At 39.3% G+C, this 14,195-nt stretch overlaps 1 protein-coding gene across 3 annotated transcripts in view; it reads right to left on the minus strand.

The window, feature by feature from the left end:
* lrrc3b (leucine rich repeat containing 3B) overlaps positions 1–1,155 on the minus strand; it is a 32,352-nt gene extending 31,197 nt beyond the window's left edge. For all 3 annotated transcript variants that reach the window (XM_035957018.2, XM_055018195.1, XM_055018193.1), the window contains exon 1: positions 988–1,155. The gene's annotated coding sequence lies outside the window, so the exon portion shown is untranslated. The remainder of the gene's footprint in view (positions 1–987) is intronic.
* Between the last annotated feature and the right edge of the window lie 13,040 nt (positions 1,156–14,195).

Below are 14,195 nucleotides of genomic sequence, written 5' to 3' on the forward strand. Positions count from 1 at the left end.
CCAGATGTAACCTGACTGGGATGTACCTGCAGTCTGATAGGATGCACCTATAATCCCTGGAGCATCCAGCTGTTGCCTCACGTGGAAAGCCTCTGCGTGAAAACTGTTTAACTGCTGCATGCATTTGATGCATTGAACGCTGAGCTGCTACATTACAGACAAGTCTCTGAAAACACCGATCTAGAAGAACAGTAGCAGACGACATAACAATTAGCTATCAGCTCTTCTAGAACAGTAGCCTACACCGAATGCTGTTTGAACTGTGGACGCGATGAAATGAAAAGGACGTCACGCAAAACTCTATTCAATAATTGAGTAATTTAATATGCTCGCCTATACGGGCAAACAATAGCTATTCTTATTGTGAAATAAATAACCTGCTAGGAATCTACTGGAAATATGCTATAATTCGGCATACAACAAACACACCCAGCAGTGGTTATTTCAAAAATATTCTAACTTTTATGAATGGTTCACACCGGCCGATACCGCCCTGCGAGCTGCGTTTTGCTGAGAAAAGATCGCTAGGAATTGCGGATGAAACAGGAACAAAGTTTAAATAATACAATAAGGAAATAGTTTTTTGCGGCTTTCTTATAAGCCGAATTAATGTGTGACTTCTCTGCTCTTGAATAACATCTTGACATAAATTTAAGGTGCAGTGGTATTTCGATAATAACCAAATAAAAGTGAAATTCTATTTTTTAAAATGGCGTCTGGCACGACGTTCCCTGTGAAAACATCACGCATCAGCCTACCTGAACTGCCGACAGCAAATCAAAGCTTTGCTTAGTCCAATTAAATGAGGCAAATTACGAGATACAAGTAGATGCTCAAAACCAGCCATCATCAACGTTATTAATCAAATGCATCAAAATTGTTGTTCCCTGCAAACATGAATGAAAGCAGCGACCGTGGCAGAGGACAGACAGCTCAACCTAATACAGGCACACAGACAAGAGCAACAGGCGACACAAGCCTCCTCACCTGCAGACAGTCAGATGCAGTGGAGTGAAGCTGTCCTCAACACATGAAGCAGCTCAGACAGAGACAGCAGCCTCCTGCTCTACTGTCCGCTCACTGTCTACAAGTCGCAGTGTGAATTCGCATCTTTTACCTTTCAGTCTGAAACCCTGCACAGGAGTGAATGGGAGGAAGGGAGGGGTTCTCTGTGTGAAGGCACCGATCACACACTCAGCCACACTTCCAGCCTCAGCTTTCAGTGTAAAACGGTTCCCATCTCAAATCATGCAAGTTGTACAGAAGGAAAGCAAGTATTTTGGGTGTTTCTATAGTGTGCCCACATTTAAGAGCTGATTAAATCACAAATTAAAATCATATTGCATTTTCAGAGAAATGTTTCCATCTATTTTTCATTTATTGTTTTCCGCTTATCAGGGTGTTGTTGCATTGCCATCCCAAACATCCCACAGCAATGGCAGTTCCTCCTAGGGATTCCCAAGGTGTTCCCAGGCCAGATGAGATACATAATAACTCCAGAGAGTTCAAAAGTTCTTTATTGTCATTGCTGTAAAACGAGAAGCACTGCATCTCCAGTGCCACAAAAAATAGGCTGTAATAAAATAAATGAAATTAAAGCATTCATAGAAAAATAGAAATCTTAAATGCTGAAGGTAACATAATTTTTACAGAGCACATTGCATAGCGTGAGTCAGTCACAGTGCAGTGGTGGTGAGTGGCAATGTGCTTGATCCCAGATCAAGTCTTGTGGCCATGGTGGGGGGTCGGGGGTAGTAGGGGTGGGACGCCCTGTTGTTGAGGAGTTTTATGGATTGTGGAAAGAAGCTGTTGGCCACTCTGGAAGTTCTTGTTTGGATGGATCTGAACCTTCTCCCTGATGTTAGCAGTTGAAACAGATGGTGGGCAGGGTGTGAGGTGTCTCTGATGATTCGGTGTGTGCGTTGCAAGGAGCGGGAGGTGGAGATGGTGGTGATATCTGGTTGTGGAACCCCAGTGATTCTACTAGCTGTTTTTATGACTGACTGTCTGGCTGCCTGCTCTGCCTTCGTGCAGCTGCTGACCCAGACAGCCACACAGTAAGTCAGCACGCTCTCAATAATAGCACACCTGTAGAAATTTACCAGCAGTTTCTGTGGTAGCTTCTGTCTCCTCAGCTTCCTCAGGTAGTAGAGACGCAGCTGGGCCTTGACTGATGCGGTGTTGGTTCTGGGTCTTCCTCATGTGCTGACCCAAAAATTTCCATTATAAGGTGCCAAATAGGCGTCCTAACAGCCACCTGAACCATCTGCTGACCTTCCTGCTAATGTCTAAGGCTAAGTGCACTTTCAGGTAGAACATGGTTTGCGCAGCACTCGTCCACGTTTCAGTGCTCTGCTCAAAGAGAGTTGTGGAGCACAGAGAGGACTACACTACCTCGTAATTTAAAATGGGAAGCTCCCAGACACCTCGACAAGAAAGACACCTCATTTCTATTGGCCACACAGGTACATGTCATAGACCACAGCACTTAGAAGTTCACCATAGTTAAATCTGGAGTTCTGCAGGCGTGTAAGCTTGCCGAACAGAGTGTTGTGATGTGTTTGCACTTTTCTTGGTACAGCGGAAAGCCGTCAACGCATGCTGCAAGCCATTGGAATGAGCACTGTAATGCTGTTGCTGAATCCTGTGTGAAGTGGTCATAAGCCCAGTTACCCTACAGAGGGAACTCACGCTTATCTGTGACCTCATTCGTTTGGCCACTACCCAGATCTCATGACCATAGGTGAGGGCTGGAATGTAGATCGACTGGTTAATTGAGAACCCTGCCTTCAACAGCAGATAGCTACTTTCAGAAGCACTTCTGATTCAAGACAAACTAAAGCTTTGTTGGGTTTTGAAAGTTGTGGCACCTCCACTCTTTACTACAGCTTAGCAGACAGCAGCTAAAAGCCAAGATCTTCCGAGAGTGTGGGTTTGTGAGATTTTGTGACTTCCCAAGTCGGAAAGTTTGACCTGAAAAACTTCTTGCCTGTCTATAGGAGCTGGTCCAAGCACCTACGATAACTTTATGAGACTCCCTTAGTTTCTCTCAGCACTGAACTGGACATATCTTGACCACTGGACTATTTAGAGCTCACTATGTCTGAGCTTAGTTAATTTTTATGCTCTGATTCACTAATGACATGAATCCATCAGTAGCCTCAACTGCATTCATCTCCAGAAAGACCCCAAAATACTTCAATCTCACTAGTATCACACAACTGATGCTGATCAGCAAACTGGACATCCTGGTGCTGCACCGTCATCTTGCTGTCACAGTGGGCTAAAAAAGACAAACTTCTTTATCAGTGTGTCTGTACTAGTTCACAGTAACAGCGAGACAACAGTGCTATCATCTTTAGCCCTGTAAATGTTTAGTTTAAAACATTAGAAATAACATTTTGACAACTGAACATTGTTAAAGACTAACAGTTTGAGATGAACCAGGGAGCTGCTTAATTGTACACAAAAGCACAGAAAAGCTTGCAAACATGTTGTTTTTCAGGTTAGAAAAACAGTTTGGTGAACAGAAAACAGGCAGAGGCAGAATCCATGCTACAAGTGAGGTCCAAAAACTGGAGTACAAACTGAGTAACAAGTAGAGAACTGAAACTGAAAAGCAGTTTTAGAATAAAGCAGCCATAAATGTAGCAGAATAATTTGTAAGTTTTGCCTTTGAGCTAATTTATTTTGCTTTCAGCTTATTTTGATTTACTCTTTATTCCTTTAGCCTACTACTGTTTAAATGTTGAGATTTTCAGTTATTGTCACACAGATTTCATTTAATTTAAATAATTTATCTACTAATATTAATTGACTGTTTCAGTCATTAATGTTACTTTTAACCTTTTCACAATGTCCACTTAGTTAGCTTTCAGCTGTTTATCCACTCAGTGTTACTTTTAGACAACTAGTTTAACAGGTTATTTTAGCTTTCAGTCATTTCTGCTATCTACTACTTTCAGTCCTTTCTTAAAAATATTTTATAGCCGACTACTACAACTGAAAAAAACAAGTGATATTTTAAGTTTGGAAGTACAGACTGGTGTGATCCACGCTGTAGTTATCCGAGATCGGAATTCTGATGATCTGCTTTTACTTTGATAAGAAAATCCTGAGGAATTCAGGCAGCGTTGTGGTGAACTATTGCAGCTTGATGCAGCTGATATGTTCATGTAGAGAGCAGAAGAAATGAATGGAAACTCCTCATTTGGCAGATAGGTAATAGGTCCTGCATGTGTTAGCATGTTAATGACAATGAATTTCCAAAGAAAAATGATTCATTTTGTTATTAGCGATAATAAATAACGATGTCGTTGTTATTGGATCTGTATTGCTTAATTATTGTCGTTTTATCACACCTGAAAGGATAATTTTCCCCTGGAATTTTGCTGATGATTACTGGATGTTCAGTAATTTTTCAGTTAAACAGTGACAAGGCAAAACGGTGGGACAAAATTGTTATTTGAAAGTGTAATCGTCTTTGAAAAGCGTCGCACATGTTGGAACCCTTGGTGTTACACCGGACACTGACCACCAAAGGCAATTTATCATTCAATAAATATTGCGAATGGATGGTGATCTTTATCAAAGGAGGATACTGGAAAAGTTGCTCTTTATGGAATTCTAATCAGCTAGACTAATCTAATGCGCCGCTCACAGAGATATTCAAAAAATATCTCATCGACAGCTGCTACTCCAGATTGCAGCTACCACAGATTGAAAAAGAAAATGTGACCACGGAACACCTGTTCTGAGGTCTTTACAGTCATTTCTAGTAAATTTTAGAGTTGATTTTACAATTTTAATGCTAGCTTTTAAGACACTACATGCTCAATTATAGTACAATGGCTGTAATCCTACCATATCTTAAAATTACACTGAAAATGGTCCTTTTTAACTGCACCTTTCAGCTTATTTCACCAGTATGGTTTGCTGGTCTTGATTATTATTTTATTATTACTTCTTTTATTGGTTTCAACTTGAATTCTTTTTTATATTTTATTGGCAAGCTTTTAGCCTTCACTAATAATTTATCTTTTCTTTTTTTATTGCGTTTGATTCATATGTATTATTCACTGTCACAGGCTAGTTTGCAAATCTTAATTAGTCTATTAGATTATTGTTTTTTAAAATCTCTCTTTGGTCGCTGATTAAACTGATAAAATTTCATCTCTGAGTATCAAAGTTACATATGAAGATTTTTTTTTTCAATGAAAATAATCATTCACACCTCATGCCTTAGATGTAACTCTACACTGTTGCTTCCTGTAGAATTTATTTATTTACCTTTATTTAACCAGGAAGTCCCATTGAGAATAGAGCTCTTTTTTTACAAGGGAGACCTGGATATAAAACAGATACATAACAAACAATTAAACAATAAACAGGAAAACAATAAAACAGATTGACAGCTATTCAAAGACAGTGACCTCTCAGTGATCACTGAACTCCCTGCTTCTCTCTCCACCTACTCCTCTCTATTTACAGCAGCTCAAGCACACCAGCTCACCTGCGACTCCAGTCAAACATTGTAAGACTACTCTATGTAACACAATGACAAGTCGTGTTATTGGAGTGATTCAGTCATAGAGGTCCACAGTAAACAGATCCCACCCTGCAAGTTGGCAGGATTTGTTCTTTAGATTTACTACATGACAAACCCTGGAAGTCTGAATCCTTGCTTTTACGACTATTAGTCCACTGCTATTTCAAGGTGGAAATTCTCAGCCATTGTGTTGACTTCCTCCCTATGTGCTTTCCAGCATATAACAAACCCCATATGGACATGTTAACAAGGTAAATAGGCTGATTTTCACTGGAGGTGGTCTTTAACTCACATGTACACTGATCAGGCAAAACATTATGACCACCTGCCTAATATTGTGTTGGTCACCTTTATGCTGCTACAACTCCTCTGACCCAGTGGGGCATGAACACAGGACCTCTGGGAGACCACAGGGTGGGACCTACCTAGATCAGGCTTATCCTGGCACATCACACAGATGCTCAGTGAGATTTTTATCTGATCAATGTGGAACCCAAATGAACAGCTTAGCTCTGTCATGTTCCCTGGGCCACTCCTGAGCAGTTTTTGCAGTGTGTTGGGGTGCATTGTCAAATGGTGAAACATGTTAAACATCCACATGAATGTCAGGACTCAGGGTTTCCCAGCAGAACGCTGCATTATAACAAGATGGTCGATGTCATTCACTTCAGTGTTGTGGCTGATCGGTGTATGAGTTTGTTTTTGGGTTTTTACTTACACAACTGTTCAAAAGTTTGGGGTCACCCAGACAATTTCATGTGTTCCATGAAAACTTACACTTTTATTCATGTGCTAATGTAATTGTAATGTACAATGTACCATTACAACACAGGAGTGATGGTTGCTGGAAATGTTCCTTTGTACTCCAATGTAGATATTCCATTAAAAAGCAGCCATTCCAGCTAGAATAATCATTTACCACATTAACAATGTCTAGACTGGATTTCTGATTCATTTAATGTTTTCTTCATTGAAAAACACTACTTTTCTTTCAAAAAATAAGGACATTTCAAATTGACTCCCAAATTTTTGAAAGGTAGTATATGTCTAATGGATTCTCTTTGCACTGTCCACATAGTTTATGTGGCTAGAACCTCCATGTTAGCTCATGTTTGGTGCAGAACCTTTTGCTTCCACCTGGAACACCTTGCTTGTTTACAGTGCTATGTGTAGTTGCTTGGGGAGGGGGTTTGCCGAGGGTTATTATTTAAGGGCCCCACAGCTGCTGGAGCCCTGTAACATGCCAGACAAATTTTCCATCTCCACATCTATAAGTTCATCTGTACACTGCGTATACCAGAGATAGACTTGTTTTTGATTTTCAGAGCATAACATTTTAGCTTTGTTCTGTAACTGAATGTGAAGCTGTTGCAGGACATTAAAGTTATGAGAGTCATTTGCTTGTCAAATTGTCCCGGCCTTTCAGCAAGTCACACCGACACAAAGAGAACGAGGTCACATGCATTCCTACCAATCCAGGCCACGGCTGTGTTCCTGCCTGCCAGTCATTCTTCACCCTCGTTCAATCCCAGCACAGTGAGACATGTATACTCAATAATTCAGCTAAGTGTTGTCCATCACATTTAATTATCACATCTGACAATCATTACGGCATTCTACCTCAGGCAAGAAGCAGAGATTTCATGTCTGCCCCCATCTGGTCTGTTTAACTGATATACAGAAAACACAGCAATGAGGTTTTCACTGGTATAAAATTCCCTCTTCCACCATTTCCCCAAACAACACCATCAGGCTTTCTGTTTTCTCAGAACATTCCTGGGCTGCACAGTCGCTATCCAAATACCCTTTTGCTCAGTTTCAGCATCAGGCTGAATTATTTTGGTTACCTTAATCTACTCAGCACAGTATTGAAAGTTACATAACTTAGAGCTTAGGGCTTGGTGGAAATGTGCTCTGTATAAACTGCTTTCATATAACCGCAGGATTGAAGAAGCTTTGTCTAACAGACCTGGCATTATGGGTGGGTCCTTTTGGCCCTGCCAGGACAAGTCAGCATTATTATTGCTATTTTCAAATATTTTTTAGTTAGTTATGATATATTATTGTTGTTGTTTTTGTTATTGGAGATATGTGGGCGTAATCCAGGTGCTTCTTTTGTATTCGGCTTCTTTAACCCAACAATTCAAAGTTTCCTTTGGATTCCCTGAGCAGCTCTAACTATAAGCTTTATCTGAGAGGATAGTTTTAAGCCCAATCTTAAAAGTAGAGATGGTGTCTGCCTCCCAAACCCAAACCTGGAGCTGATTTCACAACAGAGGAGCTGAGAACTGAAGACTCTGTCTCCCATTCTACTTCTGGAAACTCTGGAAACCACAAGTACACCTGCAGTCTGAGAGCGAAGTGCTCTGTTAGGATGATAACAGAGCACTTCTTTAATATATGATGCAGCTAGGTCATTAAGAGCTTTATATGTTAGAAGCAGGATTTTAAAATCTATCCCAAAGCCAACGAAGAGAAGCTAATATGGGAGAAATATGATCTCTGTTACTGGTTCCTGTCAGACCTCTGGCTGCAACATTTTGTATCAGCTAGAGGTTTTTAAGAGAGTTATTTGGACATCCCGATAATAAGGAATTACAGTAGTCCAACTTAGAAGTTACATGTTACAAGAGTTGTACATTCGTTTAAATCATTAAGATGCTTCACTTCAGCCAATATGTGGCTATTTTTGTCTAAGTACTAACAAACATCTTTCTCTAGAAAAGTGGACATAAGAAAATTGTTCACCAACAAGAAAAGCTGACCTAATGAGGATAGTCACTCAGCAAGTACAGAACCACTAAAATTAGCCCCGCCAGCAATTTTGTAGATTCCCGGAATGAAACAGGAACAAGGATTGATCTTGCACCTTATTTGGATATTATCAGCCCATTAAATTGACCATTATCAGTGCACTCCCATACATATGGGCCAGTAGGGACCTGCTCCACCTTCTAGTCTGCTCAGCAGGCACGTTATCATGCATCCTGATCACTGATAAACAGAAAGCTCCTCTGATAATGTCAGTGACTTCTTGCAGTCATTTGAATAAGTGTCTGTAAAATCTCTGGTGCAAAACACTGGACTAAGTTGAACCAAACAGTGAAAAACAGAGGGAAAGCTGAAGTCAAAATGAGACCTAAGCCAAAATAGAAAACTACGTTATGGTCCGAGTTAAGATTCAAGCTCAAGTTACCCGACTGAAAGCCCTCTGATTGATGCCTCCTCCACCCATTCCAGCCTCAAAGTGTTAGCCTTTCCTTCCTTTCCTTAAGTGCTATATCACAGCTACACTGTCATTAAAAGGGGTGACATTGGAGCACTATTGCTGGTGTACTAAAAGCTAGTGAATCTTCCAGAGGGTGGAGAAGGTCTCTACCTGTCCGTATGTATGATATATGGTAATGATATATGGTAAACAAGCATAACATTTCATGGTGGTCCTTTAACACATAAGCAATAAAAAAAAAAAATCCTCAAAAAAAGACCGATTGTCAGGGTCAGCTAATGAAAATCTCATGCTGACCAGTTATGTTCCTTTGGGACTGGGACTGGTAATGATGCCAGTCGTCTAAAATATCGATCTTCAGCAACTTGGTATGTCTGAATAACCTAAAATCTCTCTCTTGTTTTTGATTTAATGTCTAAAAACTCATCTTTGTGTAGTAACATACACTAGCATTCAAAAGTTTGGGGTCACTTAGAAACGTCCTTATTTTTAAAAGAAAATCTTCTTTTTTTCAATGAAGAGAACAAATTAATCAATAATACAGTCTAGACATTGTAAATGAAGTAAATGACTATTCTATCTGTAAACGGCTGATTTTTAATGGAATATCTACATAGAGGTACAGAGGAACATTTCCAGCAGCCATCACTCCTGTGTTCTAATGCTACATTGTGTTAGGGTTTTTTTAATCATCAATTAACCTTTCAAAGGTTAATTGATGATTAGAAAACCCTTGTGCAATTATGTTAGCACATGAATAAAAGCATGAGTTTTCATGGAAAATATGAAATTGACGGGTGACCTCAAACTTTTGAACGGTACAGTATGTAGATGAAGACTTTTTCATGAAAAAAAATACCTTCATGCCTTAAAATGTCTTAAAGGCAACATTACACTGTTCCTTGTTTCTGGTTGTGCAGATCCATCAGGTCCCACCTCTCTCCACTCATACCTCTGCTACTTGCTGCAACTCAAGCACACCAGCTCACCTACAACTCAAGCTACAAGTTCAAGCACTGTGAAACTACTCAAGGCAACACAATAACAAGTTGTGATATTGGAGTAATTTAGCTATACATGTGTAAACTGAAGACTGATCTTTTGCTCTGAGACCCTTCCTGAGGTACAGACTGTTGACAATGGAACTCTAGAGAAACTGGTCTTTGGCTTTTCCTTCCAGCTGGGTCCAGGTGTACGCAAGTCTCTTCATGTCTGTTTGTAGATCCCTACTACATTATACATTCTTTATCACAGTCTGAGGTTTAACTGGGGGGTTTTCAATTAGACCTTTTTTTTGTACATCTTCTGTTCCTTCTACTGTGGTTCAATGATCTTCTCGACAAACCAGCTCCTAATATTACAACAGTGACGGCTGTATAACTGGCATTAACTTACTTTTATGTTCTGGACCTTTTTCCTGAAATTAACTGAAATTCTGAGCTATATTTGAACACATTTTTTAGTTGCCTTTTAGCAATCTTGACCTTACATAATAAAATTGGGATTTTTCTTCTTCTCTTGGGTGATCCACTAACCACAGTAATTGTATTGTCTTCACCAGTTACTTCAGCATTTTAAATGCTCTCATGACCAGGCCGTTTGACTAAAACTAAACCAAAATCAGGAGCAAGACTGAGGCTTTGTGACACTCTAACCCAATAGTTTGCAGGTCCCAGGGATGGGGCTTATTTCACACAATTTTCTGGCCTACACAATAATACAATGGCTGTCAGTGGAGACATTTCATCTAAATTGTTGTTGTTATTGTGATTATAGTTGAACTATTGATACTATCTTAATTACCATGTTCTATTAATAAGTCACAGACTGGTTACATAGATTCTTGTTTAAATTCCTTGGCAACTCTATTGTCACGAGAAACCAACTCTGTTCAGCTGAGCTGCTCATTTATTATGATGAGTACATCTCCAGAAGATTCATTAGCACAAGATGAGTCACTGTCCCAGAATATGAGGGCCAAAACCCCTTTTCACTGTACTTCAATGCTCCTTCGAAGTGTTTCCGCTGACATTTAGAGGGACAACACACTGAGGAAATCCATTTAATATACAGGAAACAATGGCATGATTTGTTCCTGTCTACACTAAGTGGTCAATCTTCCTGTAGCTTGTAATTGTATGCTGTGTATAGAGCCACAGGAAAGAGAAGGATAATAGATGCTTCCGAAGCTTTTATCTGCTCAGTGCACAGCTCATTATACCATTCACCTGGTGTGAAACTTAAACAATGTTTCCTGTTCAAATGTCACACTATGACTCATGTGCGTTCATTAATTTTTTGCATACAATCGTTGGCCAAGTATTCTTACAAATATATTTATACACACAGAAACCTGACAGAAGAAACACTTAAAAAAAAATCCTCACAAAAGGAATATCAGCAGCTCATAAATCATTCATGAATCATTACTGTCTTGAGTTTGGATGATACAATGGCCCTGCACAATTTCTTTGAACATCAACATGACCGTCAAATAACATTTCATCGATCTGCGATGCTCTCGTGGAAAGGTCAGCCGCTCTGATGTAGTGAGTTAGCGGAGTCTCAGTGGTGGATAAAAGCAGAGGGATGGTGGAGAGTTTGACAGCAGAGCACAGATGGAGGGATTTGCTGAACGGCTGCTCATCACCGACAGTATGTTGTTGTTTTTATATCTGCTAAAAGAAGATAAGATTATATTTATATATTTGTACAGCTAAAAATTGTCAGACTGCTCTAGCCTAATTACCATCTATCTGTCTGTCTGTCTATCTATCTACTGTGGATGTTTGTGGTCCCCGGAGGATGAAACTACATTCTCTTGAGCACTACCACTGACCAGTATTTTAAAACTTTAAGAATAGTTTTCATTTTTTATGGATAACAGTTGTCCCTACAAAGTCAAAATTGTGGTGACCTGTTATTTTACAGCTTGAGCCATCAGACAAAAATAAAATTTTCACTTGCAGATAAGAATAGTCGAAATGCAGCAGAACCTTATGGGAGCACCGTCATCAGGCCAAAGTAGTAACTCTGCATTCAAGCAGTCACACAACCAAATGGACATTTTGTCATCAAACTTGTGTTATTTTGATACCTACGTTAGCTATAGACACTTATTCTTGAGGGCCACAGGTATCTGGGACCAATTCCAGCTGACACTGGGTGAGTGGGTTGCAAGTTTTTGCAAGTAAATCACACTGTTGACAGAAATGGAGAACATTCATGTTTACATTTACACTGATGGGAATTTAACCAAGCAAAGCAATAAACCAATGAAAGTCCTCATAGACATTTAAATTTATATCCACACTGAAAGACCCCAGCTGGCCAGAGGATTTCAACCCAGAACCTTTACTCCTTGACAGTGTGACTTACTGTGTCACCCAAAATCCATTAAAATTTGACTTTCTAAGGCCTAGGCAAGATATATGAGCAGTGAGATGATCAGTGCGGCATTTGCACATGCCAACAGTTAAACCGATCACCTAATATCACCTTTGAGACAGAGGAACAGCTGTGCTTCAAGCTAAATACTAAAATCAACATGCTACTTGCTCACAATGACAATGCTAACATGCTAATGTTTTGAGAGTATAATATAATCTACAGCAGAAGTGAGTATAAATCTGTGCAAGATCACTTAAATATCAAATGATTACAAATTGTACCACCCCTCAATATTTGTGGTATTTCTAAGTTGAAGAGTAGAGTATTTCCTCTGATAACCAATCAATCAATCAATCAATCAATCAATACTATATTGAGACACTGGTGATCACTGACACTAATTAGAAAACCTGTGATCACTGAAACAACACTGAGTAAACCTGTGATAATCAATCAGCCTAACTGCACGAGCATGTTTCTAAAATGAGGTGTAAAAAACAGTGAAAACTTTCCCAGTTTTAGATCTATGCCTTCCCTTCTTCCTTCACACAGAAAAGAAATGAAATGGAAAACTCCAATTCTAAGACTTCACAAAGATCGAAAAATATACAGAAGCATTGGTGACCAGCCAGTGGACCAAATCAGTGAACACACCATCAGAGATGTAAACAAGCCATAATTCCACAGTTCAGTTGAAGTGGCTATCCTCCTAAAATAATGCCACAGACAGTGCACTATTTGCACAGTCTAGCTGCCTTTAAAAATCACAGATGGGCAAGTGCTTCTGACTTAACATAGAGGTTATCAATGGAAATCAGAGTTTCTGTAACAACTGAGACAGTGTGAAGCATGTGTCAACTTCTATGGATGGTGTCCAAGAGAAAAACCCTTTCTTGCTCGTCAACACTACAATGCAAGGTAAAAATTTGCTAAAAAAAAAAAAAAAAGAAAGAAAAAACACCAACAGAAACCTGATGAATAGCTCATTCATGCAGGAGCACATTCTTAGGTCAAATGAGACCATCATACATTTGTTCAGCTTAGATGGAGTCCAACAAGTTTGGCATGAATCTGACCAGGACTACTATAGTGAATGTATCATCCTGAGAGTGATAGTTGATAACCTGAGAATAGATCTGTAAATATCCAACATGGCTCTTAACACTAAGCAATTAATTTAAACCCTGTAATGGTTAAAAAAAAAAAAAAGGTGCAAGTACAAATTAAATGCAATCCTCAAAGCAAATACTGTATACTACGAGAACACTTGATGTATGGTGGCATGTAGAGTTCCTGACTTGTGCTGCAGCTAAACTTGCCCTGCTGATAAAAGGGCTAAAAATGGCCTTCTTTCATGCAGCAATTAAATATGAAGAGGACATGATTATCCAGCCATTTCACCCTCCGATCTTCTCGTCTCATTCCTCTGGGAAGGTTTTCACCCTTCTCATCCCCAGCTTAACTTCAGTATGGAAGAATGAGGAACACCTTCTTTGTCATTTACAGTTAATTAACGGTTTGCAGAACTGAAATAGGGTGAGATCTCTGGGTTGTATTTAGATCTCAAAAAAAAAAAAAAAAAGACTTCTGGGGTGACTTTTCAGTTCGTTCATATTTAGAAGCAAGCTTTAACACTTATGTTTGAAGACACAAAGACACATTATAAATGGTAATTGCTGGAAAACTGTGCAGAAGACAAATGCTATGTGGAATCATCTGAACTCCTTCACTCCTGAAACACAACTTTTACCTTCTCTGAAAATAATATTTCTTTCAGACTTTTAGCACAAAGTTTCAAGAATAAAGAGAGGTCCTTCAAAGCAAATTGTATTCACTTCAGGATGCAGTAGGAACATAACCTTGGTGAAAAATGGAAGAATTTTGGAACATGTGCTTATTTTCTTTCTGTCCAAGAATATAATGAGAAGATCAATATCACTCTTGAAGTAAACTGACTATAATGAATATTAGATGACTGTTAAAGCTGCTGACAGCTCTGATGTATACATTGACAAAATTGTTGGTACC

The sequence above is a fragment of the Amphiprion ocellaris genome, chromosome 15 (assembly GCF_022539595.1).
Source record: "Amphiprion ocellaris isolate individual 3 ecotype Okinawa chromosome 15, ASM2253959v1, whole genome shotgun sequence".
NCBI classification, from domain to species: Eukaryota; Metazoa; Chordata; class Actinopteri; family Pomacentridae; genus Amphiprion; species Amphiprion ocellaris.